The 18,290-nt window shown below is 44.3% G+C and overlaps 3 non-coding genes across 3 annotated transcripts; all 3 read left to right on the forward strand.

The window, feature by feature from the left end:
• Positions 1-3,015: 3,015 nt before the first annotated feature.
• On the forward strand, positions 3,016-3,088 carry trnaf-gaa (transfer RNA phenylalanine (anticodon GAA)). The gene has a single exon. It is a non-coding gene; the product is annotated as a tRNA-Phe (tRNA).
• A 3,542-nt stretch (positions 3,089-6,630) lies between these two features.
• On the forward strand, positions 6,631-6,719 carry trnap-agg (transfer RNA proline (anticodon AGG)). Its single transcript is given in 2 exon segments — positions 6,631-6,666; positions 6,684-6,719. It is a non-coding gene; the product is annotated as a tRNA-Pro (tRNA).
• A 904-nt stretch (positions 6,720-7,623) lies between these two features.
• On the forward strand, positions 7,624-7,696 carry trnaf-gaa (transfer RNA phenylalanine (anticodon GAA)). The gene has a single exon. It is a non-coding gene; the product is annotated as a tRNA-Phe (tRNA).
• Positions 7,697-18,290: the final 10,594 nt, after the last annotated feature.

Consider the following 18,290-nt stretch of genomic DNA (forward strand, 5'->3'; position numbering starts at 1 on the left):
GAGAATGGAATGGAGTCCTTACAGGAGGTAGGGTGTGAAGAAGTGTAGTCGAGGTAGCTGTGGGAGTCGGTGGGCTTATAATGGATATTGGTAGGCAACCTATTCCCAGAGATGGAGACAGAGAAGTCGAGGAAGGGAAGGGAAGTGTCAGTGATGAACCATGTGAAGGTGAGAGAAGGGTGGAAATTGGAAGCAAAGTTGATAAAGTTTTCTAGTTCGGGGCGGGAGCAGGAAACGGCACCGATACAGTCATCAATGTACCAGAAAAAGAGTTGGGGGAGGGGGCCTGAGTAGGACTGGAACAAAGAATGCTCGACATATCCCACAAAAAGACAGGCATAACTAGGACCCATGCGGGTACCCATAGCGACACCTTTTACTTGAAGGAAGTGCGTGGAGTTGAAGGAGAAGTTGTTCAATGTGAGAACATTGTCCCCCTCTGAACTTGAGGCACTCCGTTCTCTCAGGTCTAACCCCGACATGGTCATCAAACCTGCAGACAAGGGTGGTGCTGTTGTTGTATGGTGTACCGACCTCTACCTTGCAGAAGCTCAACGCCAACTCACAGACACCTCTTCCTACCTCCCTCTGGACCATGACCCCACCACCGAACATCAAGCCACCATCCAAAGGACTGTCACTGACCTCATCTCCTCTGGAGATCTTCCCTCTACAGCTTCCAACCTCATAGTCCCACAACCCCGGACAGCCCGCTTCTACCTCCTTCCCAAAATCCGTGACTCTTCTGACGCCCTACGTCATTTTGACAATTTCCACTTTCCTGGTCCCAACCGCCTCCTCTTCACTATGGACGTCCAATCGCTCTACACCTCCATCCCCCACCAGGATGGTTTGAGGGCTCTCCGCTTCTTCCTGGAACAGTGGCCCAACCAGTCCCCATCCACCACCACCCTCCTCCGCCTGGCTGAACTTGTTCTCACATTGAACAACTTCTCTTTCAACTCCACGCACTTCCTTCAAGTAAAAGGTGTCGCTATGGGTACCCGCATGGGTCCTAGTTATGCCTGTCTTTTTGTGGGATATGTCGAGCATTCTTTGTTCCAGTCCTACTCAGGCCCCCTCCCCCAACTCTTTTTCCGGTACATTGATGACTGTATCGGTGCCGTTTCCTGCTCCCGCCCCGAACTAGAAAACTTTATCAACTTTGCTTCCAATTTCCACCCTTCTCTCACCTTCACATGGTCCATCTCTGACACTTCCCTTCCCTTCCTCGACTTCACTGTCTCCATCTCTGGGAATAGGTTGTCTACCAACATCCATTATAAGCCCACCGACTCCCACAGCTACCTCGACTACACTTCTTCACACCCTGCCTCCTGTAAGGACTCCATTCCATTCTCCCAGTTTCTCCTTCTCCGACGCATCTGCTCTGATGATGCTACCTTCCATGACGGTGCTTCTGATATGACCTCCTTTTTCCTCAACCGAGGATTTCCCCCCACTGTGGTTGCCAGGGCCCTCAACCGTGTCCGACCCATTCCCCGCACCTCTACCCTCACCCCTTCCCAACCCTACCAGAACCGTGACAGGGTTCCCCTTGTCATCACTTTTCATCCCACCAGCCTCCATATCCAAAGGATCATCCTCCGCCATTTTCGCCACCTCCAGCGTGATGCCACTACCAGTCGCATCTTCCCCTCCCTTCCCCTGTCAGCATTCCGAAGGGATCGTTCCCTCCGCGACACCCTGGTCCACTCCTCCATTACCCCCACCACCTCGTCCCCGTCTCAGGGTACCTTCCCCTGCAATCGCAGGAGATGTAATACCTGCCCATTTACCTCCTCTCTCCTCACTATCCCAGGCCCCAAACACTCCTTTCAGGTGAAGCAGCTATTTACTTGTACTTCTTTCAATGTAGTATACTGTATTCGCTGCTCACAGTGTGGTCTCCTCTACATTGGGGAGACCAAGCGCAGACTGGGTGACCGCTTTGCGGAACATCTCCGCTCAGTCCGCAAGCAGGACCCTGAGCTTCCGGTTGCTTGCCATTTCAACACTCCCCCCTGCTCTCATGCTCACATCTCTGTCCTGGGATTGCTGCAGTGTTCCAGTGAACATCAACGCAAGCTCGAGGAACAGCATCTCATCTACCGATTAGGCACACTACAGCCTGCCGGACTGAACATTGAGTTCAATAATTTCAGAGCATGACAGCCCCCCATTTTACTTTCATTTTTAGTTATTTTTTCTTCCTTTTTTTTTACATTCTTTTTTACATTTTTTACAATCTTTTTTTGCATTTATTTCATTTCATCTTAGTTTGTTCAGTTTGCTTACCCACTGTTTTTTTTCAGGTTTTTTTTCAGGTTTGCACTTGCTGCTGTTCAATATTCAGTGTATTCACACCTAATCTGTACTAATGCTTTGTCTTTCAACACACCATCAACATATTGTTTGCCTTTGCTCCGTGACCTTTTGGTCAGCTATGTGGCCTGGTCCAATCTGCACCTTCTCCTTTGTTATCTCTTGCCCCACCCCCACCTCACTTGCTTATAATCTGTGACTTTTCTAATATTTGTCAGTTCCGAAGAAGGGTCACTGACCCGAAACGTTAACTCTGCTTCTCTTTCCACAGATGCTGCCAGACCTGCTGAGTGGTTGCAGTATTTCTTGTTTTTGTTTCAGATTTCCAGCATCCGCAGTATTTTGCTGTTATTTTTGTGAGTTTGAGTGCCATTTTGTTTTTCCCTTTTTTAAGGCTTCATGAGCAGAGAGTACAGGGAGTGTTTGAAATGAGCAAGTCTCGCTTTGATTCAGGACACTTACCTCTCCGCAGCATCTCTCTATGAAAGATTGAATTTGATCTCATTTCATTCTCAGCTCGGGGTCTGTGCGGCTCAGTGGCACTTCTGGCTGTCTCCCGCTTCACAATCCATCAATACTGAGAAAGCAATGGGGAATATTACTCACATGTTGTGTTCTTTAATTATTTGGAAAACTTGAATGTATGTATTTTCTTCCAAAACAAGGACACCAAGCCACAGTTAATGTAAGGCTGAAATAGCTCAGTTGGGAGAGCGTTAGACTGAAGATCTAAAGGTCCCTGGTTCAATCCCGGGTTTCAGCAATTTCGCTTCCTTATGTGTCCCTTGCCTTGGTTCTGATTTTCCAGTTGCACAATTAACTTTGAGATTATTTCCCAAGCACCAGTGGATTGAATTTGAGAAACAACACAGAATCATTTACAACATAGAAGGTGGTCATTTGGCCTATCACGTCCATTGCTCCCCAGAGCAATCTAGTCAGTTCCACTCACCAGCTCGATCCCTTTCCTCCTGCAAGTTTCTTCCCTTCAAGTATCCATCCAATTTCCTTTTCAAATCATTGATTGTCTCTGCTTCCACCACACTCGTGGGCCAAGACATTACCACCCACAACATAAAAAATTCCACCTCATCAAGGATGGGAAATACTTACATCTTCTATATTTGCTTATTCTCTATTTCTATGAGAATAGACTGGCAGTCAACATGAAAGGAAACCCAAAAATCTTCGAGCAGCATGTAAATGATAAGTGGGTAGTAAGAAGTTGAGTCGGGCCTATTAGGGACAAAAAGGATAATATGAGCTTAGAGGTGCAGGGCAATGTTAATCTACTTAATGAGTACTTTGCATCAGTGATCACTAAGGAAGTGGAATTTGACAAAATATCAGTTGAAGTGAAGAAAGTAGAGGCAATGGAGAGACTACAAATTAGGAGAGGGAGGTACTAAAAAGGCTGGCTGTGCTTAGGGAAGATAAATCACCTGGTCCGGATGGCTCACATCCCAGGTTGCGAAAGGAAATGCGGATGCAGATAACGGAAGGGCTTGCTATAATCTTCCAATCTTCCCTGGATACGGGGGAGGTGCCAGAGGATTAAACAGTGGCAAATGCGACACCCTTATTCAAGAAAGGGTGTAAGGACAGTCCGGGTAACTACAGGCTAGTTAGATTAACAGCAGCGGTGGGTAAGGTTTTAGAAAGAATAATCAGGGTAAAAAATCAACAGTCACTTGGAGAGGTTCGAGTTAATTAAGGAGAGTGAGCATGGATTTATAAATGGGAGTTCATGCTTGACTAATCTAACTGCATTTTTTGATGAACGAACAGAGCAGGTTGATGAAGGGAATGCAGTGGATGTTGTTTATATGGATTTTAAGGAAGCGTTTGACAAGGTACCACAGAAAAGGGCGGTTAACAAAATTGAGGTTCGTGGTATAGGAGGGTCAGTGTCCAATTGGATAGAAAATTGGTTTAAGGACAGAAAACAGCGAGTCTTATTAAATGGTTCTTTGTCAGACTGGAGGATAGTCGACAGTGGTGTTCCCCAAGGGTCAGTGCTAGAACCACTGCTTTTTTTACTCAAGGTAATTGACTTGGATCTTGGAATACAGAGTAGAATCTCAAAATTTCCCGATGACACCAAACCTGGAGGAGTGGCAAACAGTGAGGATGATATGAACTGCCTGCAACAGGACAGTGATAGGCTAGCAGAATGGGCAGACAGGTGGCAGATGGAATTTAATAGTGACAAGTGTGAGGTGATGTATTTTGGCATAAGGAATAGGGAGAGGCAATATATACTTAATGGCACAGTTCTAAAGAGTGTACTGGAATAGAGGGACTTGGGGTTCATGTGCATCAATCTTTGAAGGAGGCAAGTCATATTGCGAGAGTGGTTCGCAAAGCATATGGGATCTTGGGCTTTATAAATAGAGGCATTGAGTACAAAAGCAGGGAAGTTATGCTGAACCATTATAAAACTCTGGTTAGGCCCCAATTGGAGTGTTGCTTCCAGTTCTGCTCAGCAGACTTTAGAAAGAATGTGAGGGTCCTTGAGAGGACGCAGAGGCGATTTACCAGAATGGATCCAGGGATGGGGGATTTTAGTTACAAGGTTAGGTTGGAAAAGCTAGGATTATTCTGCCTTTCTCAAAGGAGATTGAGTGGAGAATTGATAGAGGTGTATAACACCTCTAGAGAACAGGCCATCCTGGACTGGGTATTGTGTAATGAGAAAGGATTAGTTAACAATCTTGTTGTGTGGGGTCCCTTGGGGAAGTGCGCCCATAATATGATAAAATTCTTCATTAAGATGGAGAGTGAGAGAGTTGATTCCGAGACTCGGGTCCTGAATCTAAACAAAGGAAACTATGAAGGTATGAGGCGGGAGTTGGCTATGATAGATTGGGGAACGTTACTTAAAGGGTTGACAGTGGAAAGGGAATGGCTAGCATTTAAAGAGCGCATGGATGATTTACAACAATTGTTCATTCCTGTCTGTGCAAAAGTAAAACAGGAAGGGTGGCTCAACTGTGGCTTACAAAAGAAATTAAGGAAAGTATTAGATCCAAGGAGGAGAAATATAAAATGGCCAGAACAAGCAGCAAACCTGAAGATTGTGAGCAGTTTGGAATTTAGCAGAGGAGGACAAAAGGATTGATTAAGAAGGGGGAAATAGAGTATGAGAGTAAGCTAGCAGAGAACATAAAAACTGACTGTAAAAGCTTCTATAGATATGTGTAGAGAAAAAGATTAGTGAAGACAAATGTGGGCCCCTTACAGTCAGAAACGGGGGAATTTATAATGGGGAACAAAGAAATGGCAGACCAATTAAATACATACTTTGGATCTGTCTTCACAAAGGAGGATACAAATTATCTCCCAGAAATGTTGGGGAACATAGGGTCTAGTGAGAAGGAGGAACTGTATGAAATCAGTATTAGTAGGGAATGTTTGGGAAATTGATGGGATTGAAGGCCGATAAATCCCCAGGGCCTGATAATCTACATCCCAGAGTACTTAAGGAAGTGGCCCTTGAAATAGCAGATGCATATCTGGTCTTTTTTCAAAATTCTATCGACTCTGGAACAGTTCCAATGGATTGGACGGTAGTTAATGTAACTCCGCTATTTAAAAAAGGAGGCAGAAAGAAAACAGCGAATTATATACCGGTTAGCCTGACATCAGTCGTGGGGAAAATGCTGGAGTCCATTATAAAAGATGTAATAGCAGAGTGCAATAATAACTCGTCTCCACTCCGAGTATTTCTAAATCCCACACATTCACTATAATGTGAACAATTATTTCCTGTTGTGTCTCTCTCAGATTTGTAAACTTCACTGTATTGGAGTGAGGTGACATCTACTGGCGGGAAGCAAGAACTGCAATCAAGCAGCAGAAACTCCACAGTCTGTCAGGGTTAAAGAAACATTGCAATGTGAGGATGCAGCGAAGTGGTTTGATTGGGTAGATGGAGACATGATTCCACTTGTGGTGGTGTCTGAAGCAAAGGCCAGAAATACAAAATTGTCATTAATAAAAGAAATGAGGAATTCATGAAAAATGTAGTAACGTAGTGAATGGTTAGAATGTGGATAGAATAGAAAGTGAGATTGGATGGACAGAAGCAGTCTGAAAGGATGGCTGAAACAAAAGGTGATTGCCCTGAAACGTTAACTGTGTTTCTCACAGCACAGATGCTGCCAGAGCTGCTGAACATTTCCAGCACTTTCTGTTTTTATTTCAGCATTTGCAGGATGTTGCTTTGATCTGAAAAAAAATGGATGATTGGCTGGGGGGTTCCAGTGAAATTCCACAGCAGCTAATAAAGCCTGACCTGTCAGTGGCTCGTTGGTCTAGGGGTATGATTCTCGCTTAGGGAGTATGGTTAATTAACATGCGAGAGATCCCGGGTTCAAGTCCCGGACGAGCCCTGGTCTGCTGGCATTTTTAGATTAAGGTTATCTATTGGTTTCAGCCTTGCAGAAGGTGGAATTGACTTCCATCCGGAGCTGGCTTGAGGACCAGACAACTGGATTCAAAGAGCTTGTCGACAAAATTGTCATTAACTAAATGTACAGATAGCCAAGTGGGAATATAAAGTTGTTGCTGTAATTGTGACCTGACTCCAAAAACATCTGGACTGGAATGGAATGGAATTCTTCAGTGTTTCTGTTATTTGGCTTGCATTGACTCATCGATTTTCTTGTTTTTCACTTTGTCGATGCCTTTGAATAATTGTGGATCCTTCTTCAGGGTGCCTTCTTTCACCAGGTAGTTCTGACCTCTGATGATGTTGATTGTAATCAGCTTCAATTCGCTGATAGTTTTGGAAGTGAGCAGATTTCCTTTGCTTGAGTCTACAACATGGAACTCAGTCTGACATGTGGACCCATGGGAGGATTTGAATGCCATCCCTGCGTTGGAGTTGCATCCATCCAATAAGAGACCGAGTAGAAGTGACAGTTCTGTCAGTCGAATATGAGACTTTTAATGGCAGGGTTGTGAGTTTGAGTGCCATTCTGTTTTTCCCTTTTTTAAGGCTTCATGAGCAGAGAGTACAGGGAGTGTTTGAAATGAGCAAGTCTCGCTTTGATTCAGGACTCTTACCTCTCAGCAGCATCTCACTATGAAAGATTGAATTTGATCTCATTTCATTCTCAGCTCGGGGTCTGTGCGGCTCAATGGCACTTCTGGCTGTCTCCCGCTTCACAATCCATCAGTACTGAGAAAGCAATGGGGAATATTACTCACATGTTGGGTTCTTTAATTTTTTGGAAAACTTGAATGTATGTATTTTCTTCCAAAACAAGGACAACAAGCCATTGTTAATGTAGAGCTGAAATAGCTCAGTTGGGAGAGTGTTAGACTGAAGATCTAAAGGTCCCTGGTTCAATCCCGGGTTTCAGCAATTTTGCTTCCTTATGCGTCCCTTGCCTTGGTTCTGATTTTCCAGTTGCACAATTTACTTTGAAATTATTTACCAAGCACCAGTGGATTGAATTTGAGAAACAACACAGAGTCATTTACAACATAGAAGGTGGTCATTTGGCCTATCACGTCCATGCTGGCTCTCCCCGGAGCAATCTAGTCAGTTCCACTCACCAGCTCGATCCCTTTCCTCCTGCAAGTTTCTTTCCTTCAAGTATCCATCCAATTTTCTTTTCAAATCATTGATTTTCTCTGCTTCCACCACACTCGTGGGCCAAGACATTACCACCCACAACATAAAAAATTCCACCTCATCAAGGATGGGAAATACTTACATCTTCTATATTTGCTTATTCTCTATTTCTATGAGAATAGACTGGCAGTCAACATGAAAGGAAACCCAAAAATCTTCGAGCAGCATGAAAATGATAAGTGGGTAGTAAGAGGTTGAGTCGGGCCTATTAGGGACAAAAAGGATAATATAAGCTTAGAGGTGCAGGGCAATGTTAATCTACTTAATGAGTACTTTGTATCAGTGATCACTAAGGAAGTGGAATTTGACAAAATATCAGTCGAAGTGAAGAGAGTAGAGTCAATGCAGAGGGTACAAATTGAGAGAGGGAGGTACTAAAAAGGCTGGCTGTGCTTAGGGTAGATAAATCACCTGGTCTGGATGGCTGGCATCCCAGGTTGCGAAAGGAAATGCGGATGCAGATAATGGAAGAGTTTGCCATAATCTTCCAATCTTCCCTGGATACGGGAGAGGTGCCAGGAGTAAACAGTGGCAAATGCGACACCCTTATTCAAGAAAGGGTGTAAGGACAGTCCGGCTAACTACAGGCTAGTTAGATTAACAGCAGCGGTGGGTAAGGTTTTAGAAAGAATAATCAGGGTAAAAAATCAACAGTCACTTGGAGAGGTTCGAGTTAATTAAGTAGAGTGAGCATGGATTTATAAATGGGAGTTCATGCTTGACTAATCTAACTGCATTTTTTGATGAACTAACAGAGCAGCTTGATGAAGGGAATGCAGTGGATGTTGTTTATATGGATTTTAAGGAAGCGTTTGACAAGGTACCACATAAAAGGGCGGTTAACAAAATTGAGGTTCGTGGTATAAGAGGGTCAGTGTCCAATTGGATAGAAAATTGGTTTAAGGACAGAAAACAGGGAGTCTTATGAAATGATTCTTTGTCAGACTGGAGGATAGTCGACAGAGGTGTTCCCCAAGGGTCAGTGCTAGAACCACTGCTTTTTTTGCTAAAGATAAATGACTTGGATCTTGGAATATTGAGTAGAATCTCAAAATATCCCGATGACAACAAACTTGGAGGAGTGGCAAACAGTGAGGATGATATGAACTGCCTGCAACAGGACAATGATAGGCGAGCAGAATGGGCAGACAGGTGGCAGATGGAATTTAATAGTGACAAGTGTGAGGTGATGTATTTTGGCATAAGGAATAGGGAGAGGCAATATTTACTTAATGGCACAGTTCTAAAGTGTGTGTTGGAATAGAGGGACTTGGGGTTCATGTGCATCAATCTTTGAAGGTGGCAAGACATATTGCGAGAGTGGTTAGCAAAGCATATGGGATCTTGGGCTTGAAAAAAAGAGGCATTGAGTACAAAGCAGGGAAGTTATGCTGAACCATTATAAAGCTCTGGTTAGGCCCCAGTTGGCGTGTTGCTTCCAGTTTTGCTTACCACACTTAAGAAAGAATGTGAGCGTCCTTGTGAGGGTGCAGAGGAAATTCACCAGAATGGATCCAGGGATGGAGGATTTTAGTTACAAGGTTAGGTTGGAAAAGCTAGGGTTGTTCTACCTGCATCAAAGGAGAGTGAGGGGAGAATTGATAGATGTGTTTTCGGCTATGACAGTTTTAAATAAGTTGGCAAGGAAACATTGTTCCCGTTAACTATTGGTACAAGGACTAGGGGACACAGATTGAAGGTTTTGGACAGGAGGTACAGGGGGAATGTGCGGAAGAACTTTCTTACACTGATTGGTGATGATCTGTAACTCGCTGCCCACGAGGGCGGTGGAAATGGAGACAATCGAGGATTACAAAAGGAATTTGAATGGGCACTTGAAGGAAATAATTTTACAGGGCTATGGGGATCGAGCAGACAAGTAATAACTCGTCTCCACTCCTAGTATTTCTAAATCCCACACATTCACTATAATGTGAACAATTATTTCCTGTTGTGTCTCTCTCAGATTTGTAAACTTCACTGTATTGGAGTGAAGTGACATCTACTGGCAAGAAACAAGAACTGCCGTGATGAGATCAGCCATGATTGTATTGAATGGCAGAGCAGGCTCGAGCGGCTGACTTGCCGACTCCGGCTCCTCGTTCTTATGTTCATCGAATAATACAGCACAGAAGGAGGCCATTCGGCCCCATTGTGCCTCTGCTGACTCTCTGACAAAAAGATGCAATTAGTCCAACCCCCTGCCTATTTCCCCATAATCCTGGAGAATTTCAATTTGAAATATTTGTCCAATTCCTTTATGAAAGTTATAATTTGAATCTGTTTCCACCACCCTGTCAGACAATTCATTCCAAATCCGAATCAGTTACTGGGTAAAAAGATCTCTCCTCACCTCCCCTTGACATTTTTGGCCAATTATTTTAAATCTGTGTCCTCTGGTTACTGACCCCCAGGACAGTGGAAACAGTTTCTCCCTCTCTACCCTATGAAAATCCTTCATGATTCTGAACACCTCTATTAAATCTTCCCTTAACCTTCTCTACTCTGAAGAGAACAATCCGAGCTTCACCAGCCTGTCCAGAGAACTGACACCCCTCATCTCTGGTATCATTCTAGTAAATCTCCTCTGAACTGTCTCAGAAGCTTTGATGTCCTTTCTGAAGCCTGGTGCCCAGAACTGGACACATTACTCGAGCTGAGATCGAGCCAGCGACGCCCACATCCCACGAACGAATAAAAAAACGCTCCCGAACCAGTCCCCAATTCTTAAGCATTTATCGACGCTCCCTGCCCAGTCCCCAAATCTTATTCATTTACAGACGCTTCCTGACCAGTACCCAAATCTTATTCATTTAGAGACGCTCCCTGCCCAGTCCCCCAATTCTTATCCATTTGCAGACGCTCCCTGCCCAGTCCCCAATTCTTATCCATTTACAGACGCTCCCTGACCAGTACCCAAATTTTATTCATTTAGAGACGCTCCCTGCCCAGTCCCCAATTCTTATCCATTTATAGACGCCGTTTCGGGAAGCCTCACCGGGAAAAGCTTCACCACCGCCATCCGCAGGGATACAGATGGGATTGTTCCATCTTATTGTGGCCCTGAGGCCCTGCTCCAGCCATGGTTGAATCAGCCTCCATCACACTCTCAAGCAGTGCATATCAGATCTTAACCACTCGCTGTGCAAAATAAGTTTTTCCTCATGTTGCCTTTGGTTCTTTTGCCATTCACCTTAAGTCGGTGTCCTCAGGTTACAGAGCCGTCAATAATATTCCCCATTGCTTTCTCAGCACTGATGGATTGTGAAGCAGGAGACAGCCAGAAGTCCCACTGAGCCGCACTGACCCCGAGCTGGGAATGAAATGAGATGAAGTTCAATCTTTCACAGCGAGATGCTGCAGAGAGATGAGTCCCGAATCAAAGTGAGACTTTCTCATACTTTTGCTGAATTTCATTTCAAACACTCCTTGTACTCTCTGCTAATGAAGCCTTAAAAAAGGGAAAAACAAAATGGCACTCAAACTCACCACCCTGAAATTAAAAGTTTAATGTTTGACTGACTGAACTGTCACTTCTACTCGGTCTCTTATTGGATGGATGCAACTGTATTCTCCAACGCAGGGGTGGCATTCAAATCCTCCCATGGGTCCACATGTCAGACTGAGTTCCATGTTGTAGACTCAAGCAAAGGAAATCTGTGCAGTTCCAAAACTATCAGCGAATTGAAGCTCATTACGATCATCATCATCAGAGGTCAGAACTACCTGGTGAAAGATGACAATCTGAAGAAGGATCCACAATTATTCAAAGGCATCGACAAAGTGAAAAACAAGAAAATCGATGAGTCAATGCAAGCCAAACAACAGAAACACTGAAGAATTCCATTCCATTCCAGTCCAGAACCCAGTCCTGTTGTTTTTGGAGTCAGGTCACAATTACTGCAACAACTTTATATTCCCACTTGGCTATCTGTACATTTAGTTAATCAAGCTCTTTGAATCCAGCTCTCTGGTCCTCAAGCAGGCTCCGCATGGAAATCAATTCCGCCTTCTGCAAGGCTGAAACCAATCAATGCCCTTAAACTAAAAATGCCAAAGAAGAAGGACTTGTCCAGGATTTGAACCCAGGATCTCTCACACATTAATTAATCACTCACCCTAAGCAAGGATCATACCCCTAGATCAACATGCCACTGATATCAGAACTTCCTTTTAGCTGCTGTGGAATTTCACTGGCAGCCAAAGCCGACCATCCATTTTTTTTTCAGAGCAAAGCAACATCTTGCAAGTTCTGAAATAAAAACAGAAAGTGTTGGAAATGTTCAGAAACTCTGGCAGCATCTGTGGAGAGAGAAACAGAGTTCACCTTTCAGGGCGTTTACCTTTTGTTTGAGCCATCCTTTCACACTGCTTCTGTCCACCCAATCTCACTTTCTATTTTATCTAGATTCCACCCACTCACTACCTAAATACATTTATCATGAATTCCTCATATCTTTTAATAATGACAATTTTATATTTCTGGCCTTTGCTTTGGACTCCACCACAAGTGGAATCATGTCTCCACCAACCCAATCAAACCCATTCACTATTTCCTCACATTGCAATGTTTCTTTCACCCTGACAGACGATGGAATTTCTGCTGCTTGATTGCAGTTCTTGCTTCCTGCCAGTAGATGTCACCTCACTCCAGTACAGTGAAGGTGACAAATCTGAGAGCACACAACAAGAAGTAATTGTTCACGTTGTTCATTGTTCAGTGAACAGGTCCCTCTATTCCTGCACACTCTTTAGAACTGTGCCATTAAGTATATATTGCCTCTCCCTATTCCTTCTGCTAAAATGCATCACCTCACACTAGTCACTATTAAAATCCATCTGCACCTGTCTGCCCATTCTGCTAGCCTATCACTGTCTTGTTGCAGGTGGTTCATTTCATCCTCACTGTTTGCCACTTCTCCAAGTTTGGTGTTATCGGCATATTTTGAGATTCTACTCTATATTCCAAGATCCAAGTCATTTATCTGTCGCAAGTAAAAAGCAGTGGTTCCAGCAGTGACCCTTGGGGAACAGCACTGTCGACAACCTTCCAGTCTGAGAATGAATCATTTATTACGACTTGCTGTTTTCTGTCCTTAAGCCAATTTTCTATCCAATTGGACACTGACCCTCCTATTCCATGAACCTCAATGTTGTTAATCATCCTTTTATGTGTCGTTTCTTAAAATCCAAAGAAACAACATCCACTGCATGCCCTTCATAAACCTTCTCTGTTAGTTCATCAAAAAATGCAGTTAGATTAGTCAAGCATGAACTCCCATTTATAAATGCATGCTCACTCTCCTTAATTAACTCAAACCTCTACAAGTGACTGTTGATTTTTTCCCTGATTGTTCTTTCTAAAACCTTACCCACCACTGCTGTTAATCTAACTGGCCTGTAGTTAGCCGGACTGTCCTTACACCCTTTCTTGAATAAGGGTGTCACATTTGCAACTGTTTAATCCTCTGACACCTCCCCCGTATCCAGGGAAGATTGGAAGATTATAGAAAGCCTTTCTGTTATCTGCATCCACATTTCCTTTCGCAATCTGAGATGAAAGCCATCTGGACCAGGTAATTTATCTTCCTGAAGCATAACCAGCCTTTTTAGTACCTCCCTCTCTCAATTTGTACCCTCTCCATTGCCTCTACACTCTCCACTTCTCCTGATATTTTGTCAAATTCCACTTCCTTAGTGATCATTGGTACAAGGTACTTATTAACTAGATTAACATTGCCCTGCAGCTCGAAGTATATATTACCCTCTTTGTCCCTAATGGGGCCCACTTCACCGCTTACTACCTGCTTATTATTTATATGCTGCTCGAAGATTTTTGGGTTCCCTTTCATGTTGACTGCCATTCTATTCTCGTAGAGATAGGGAATAAGCTAAATATAGAAGATATAAATATTTCCCATCCTTGGGTGAGGTGGAATTTTTTTATGCTGTGAGTGGTAATGTCCTGACCCACGAGTGTGGTGGAAGTACAGACAATCAATGATTTGAAAAGGAAATTGGATGGATACTTGAAGCAAAGGAACTTGCAGGAGGAAAGGGATCGAGCAGGTGAGTGGAACTGAGTAGCTGGCTCCGATAATTGCTGCAGTCACTGCGATCCCCCTTAATTTTGTACAAGGTGACAATGTTTGCATCACGCATGTTTTGAGCCTTTGTTGAGCTCGACTATGGAGGGCTCACTGTCCAGTTCCTCCATGACAGGGAAGTCTGGAATGGCACTGAGAGCTACTTCAATGACAATGTTCTCCGTTATGTAGAGTTCAAGATAATGCTCCACTCACCTTTCCATCTGCTTGTTAGGTTCAGTGATGATCACCCCTCTCTTTGTCTTCAAAAGGTGCTGATTTAGTTACTACTGGGCCCATTGCTTTCTTCATTCCTTCATACATCCCTCTAGCATCCCCGGATTCATCAGCAGAGTTTTAACCAGTATTGATTGGTGCAGTGCCAAGCAGTCTGCAGAGACTTGTTTCTGGCAGCTCTGAGAGCATTTAGATGTTGTTTGCTGGGGACTTGTTTGTAGTTCATGTGGGCTCTCCTCTTAGTTACAGTAACTGACTCCATTTCAGTCCAATAAGCCTCAAACCAGTCAGCATTCCTCCCATCTTTTTTCCTATACACAGTGAGTGCAGAGTTATAGATGGTGGTGTGCAGATGATTCCACTTTGACACTGCACTGAGGCCCTGAGCATTGTTGTCTGAAAGAGCCTGATCGAGGATGTTGAGGAACTCCTGGGTCCTTTCTGGATCAGTGGTTCGGCAAGTGTTGATCAGAAGACGAGCTTTTATCATGGATGGATGAAGCTTCCTTGTCTGAAGCCTGACCTTGTTACACACCAGGGAGTGATCAGTGTCACAGTCAGTGCTGTGATAACTGCGAGTGATGAGGACACTGCTGAGGGTGGTATGTCTGGTGAAGATAAGGTCTAGCTGGTGCCAGTGGTGTGATCTCAGATGTCTCCAGGGCACCTTATAACACAGCTTGACCTGGAAGTAGCTGTTCATCACACAGAATCCATGGTGACAGCATAGCTCCAGCAACCTCTGTCCATTTTTGTTCATCTTGCCAATCCCCTGGTGCCCTATGCACATTGGCAAAGCTGTGTAGTCAGTACCCAAGCTTGTGTTGAAGTCTCCTGGAAGGTACAGTCCCTCAGTGCTGGGAATTCTACTGATGGCCGTGTCAAGTGTCACATAGAATTGATCCTTGACATCTGGGGTGGAGGTGAGTGTCGGGACATAGATGCACATGAGATTAACTGGGCCCACACTTGTTGACAAGTGAAGAGTAAGAAGTCTCTCTGAGCCTACTGTGGGTGGTTCACTCATCTCAAGTGGCGTGTATTTTACTGTGAAACCCACTCCATGCTCACGAGTTGCCTCTTGGGCTTTCCCCTGCCAGAAGAAGGTGTAGTGTTTCTCTTTGAGGGATCCACTTTGAACGAGTCTAGTTTCTTGCAGCACAGCAATGTCCACATTGAGCCTTGTGAGTTCCTTGTCGATCACAGCTGTCTTGTGTGTGTCATCAACCTGCAGAAGGTTGTCGGTAAAGCCAGGACACATGGTCCTTACATTCCAGCTTGTGATGCGAAGGACTGGTGTCTTCTTTGTTGAGTTTGTTTTTCTTGGTGCATAGATTATCAATCCGCCTGTTGAGAGATGACTCTCTAAGCTCCAAGCACCCATTGAAGCAAGCAGGTCGTGGCTTCACAGCACCTAACTGACTGGGGGCTGCCCAGCTTGGAGTGAATGGTAGCTATCCAATGAGACACTAAGAGCTCTCCCACTGTCCGAAGTAACCCCTGGCGCTCATACTCTACACCAATTGAATGAGAGCTTATAATCAGTAACTGTTTATTCCCGGGTTGTGCTCATGTTTAACCACGAAGCTGGAGTGTCCTCTCTAGGGCACAGGCCTGGGCAAACAGTATGGAGACCCTGAGCATCAGGACCCCCTCTCAGCATTGCTCGTATTGTCCAAAGGAAAGGAAAAACCAGTACTGTTTGTTACCAGTTCTGCTGTAGGAGTTGCTGGAAAACTGCCTGATAAGTCACAGGTAACCGCCTCCAGGACTCCACTCCGGATTTACTGTCCAGGTTTACTGCCTCAGCCTTCTTATTTATTTATTTAGAGATACAGTACTGAAACAGGTCCTTCCAGCCCACCGAGTCTGTACCGACCATCAACCACCCATTTATACTAATCCTACATTAATCCCATATTCCTACCACATCCCCTCAATTCCCCTACCACCTACCTACACTAGGGGCAATTTACAATGGCCAATTTACCTATCAACCTGCAAGTCTTTGGCTGTGGGAGGAAACCAGAGCACCCGGCAGAAACCCACGCAGTCACAGGGAGAACTTGTAAACTCTGCACAGACAGTACCCAGAATCGAACGCGGGTCACTAGAGGTGTGAGGCTGCGGTGCTAACCACTGCGCCACTGTGTCTTCTCGAGACACCCCTTGAGAAGTGAGACTTTTTGCCCAGAGATGGGGCTTTGTTTCTTGGCATCAGGATGGAACCACACACCAGTGGGCCTGTATGACATGCACAAGGATATCACACACTGCCCCATCTCTGGTACAGATCAGAGTCAGACACTGAGCAGATTGCAACCCACAAGGACATCACAACCTTCCCGCTCTCTGGGACAGGTCAGTGTGATACACCAAACAAACAGCACCCCACAGGGACCTCATAAATGCCACGTCCCTGTGACAGATCAAGGTCAGACACTGCAAATATTGCAACCACAGGAACATCACAAATTGCCCCATCCCTAGGACAGCTCGGGGTCTGACATTGAACATATTGCAACAACAAGGACATTACTGTATAACTCCCTCCATTCTGAAAAACAAGCATTCACCTTACTTTTTACCCTGCAGCCAATTTTGGATCCACACTGCCACTGCCTCTTTAATCCCATCTGCTTGAATTTTGTTAACAAGTCATAGAGAGATGCAAAACTGAAACAGGCCATCCGGCCCACTGAGTCTGTGCTGACCAACCACCACCCATTTATAGTAATCCTACACCATAATCCCATATTCCCTACCACATCCCCACCATTCTCTTACCTACACTCGGGGCAATTTGCAATAGCCAATTTACCTATCAACCTGCAGTCTTTGCTTGTGGGAGGAAACCAGAGCACCCAGCAGAAACACACACAGTCACAGGGAGAACTTGCAAACTCTGCACAGGCAGTACCCAGAACTGAACCTGGGTTGCGAGAGCTGTGAGGTTGCAGTGCCAACCACTGTGCCATTGTGCTGCCCCAAGTCTAGCTTTTGGTATCTTTTCAAACACAATTTTGATGTCCAGACACGTACCATCAACCTCACCACCCTCGTCAACTCTCTCTGAAACTTCATCAAAGAAATTAATTCATTAATTATTTCAGACACAATCTTCTGTTAACCAATCTGTACTGGCTGTCGTTTATTAGCCCATGTTCTACCAAGTGACAGTTAATTTTCTCCTGGATAATTGTCTCTAAAAGTTTCCCCACCACCGACATTAGACTAATTGGTCTGTAGTTCCTGGGTTTATCTCTCTTTTTAAACAGGGCTGTAATATTCACAACCCTTGCAGACTTATCTTTTAATTCTGGAAAGTCTATTGTGGACAATCACTTTGGGCATGGCTTTAACCAATTAAAGCAACAGGATACTTGATTAATAAGTCCAGAACCTTTATTGAGAGTAAAATAGTACTTAATAATTGAAAGTAAAATTATACTTCACAAACTTGGGGAATATAACTTTACAGCTCTGGGGACTGGTCGAGCTTGGTCTCAGAGTGTCACGGTCCTCTTTGTCCAGTCTAGATCCCTCATCAGGTGGAGAACTTGGTCGATGATCTGAGCCTTTACCCCTGAGATCTTCTAGTGTTCCTGCACACTGAAACCTTACAAGGTCCCTACTTTTAACCCCTGGATGGCCATCACACCACCATGTAAAATAATAATTGGTCCTAGCTGTTGCTAGGTACATTTAATTAGTTCTTAATAATGTCTTCCACTAACAGTCACCTGTCCTCAGAATCTCAGACATGAGTACAATGGAGTGGTTTCACACTGTCTCCCAATCTGATCTGAAACAAGTTTCCTGTTCATTAAATCTAGACTCTTGAAGGTCACGATGTACCAGACCATGGGTTTTATCAGGGGTCCTAGAAAGGTCCATTGTTTGAATAAATTTAGCTGAAACTGCCCTTTCCCACAAAGACACAGAAACTCACAGTAATTAGATTGAACAAACTTTAAATGAAAACCCATTCTCTCGAA

This window comes from Heterodontus francisci, chromosome 35 (assembly GCF_036365525.1).
Source record: "Heterodontus francisci isolate sHetFra1 chromosome 35, sHetFra1.hap1, whole genome shotgun sequence".
Classification (NCBI taxonomy): Eukaryota; Metazoa; Chordata; class Chondrichthyes; order Heterodontiformes; family Heterodontidae; genus Heterodontus; species Heterodontus francisci.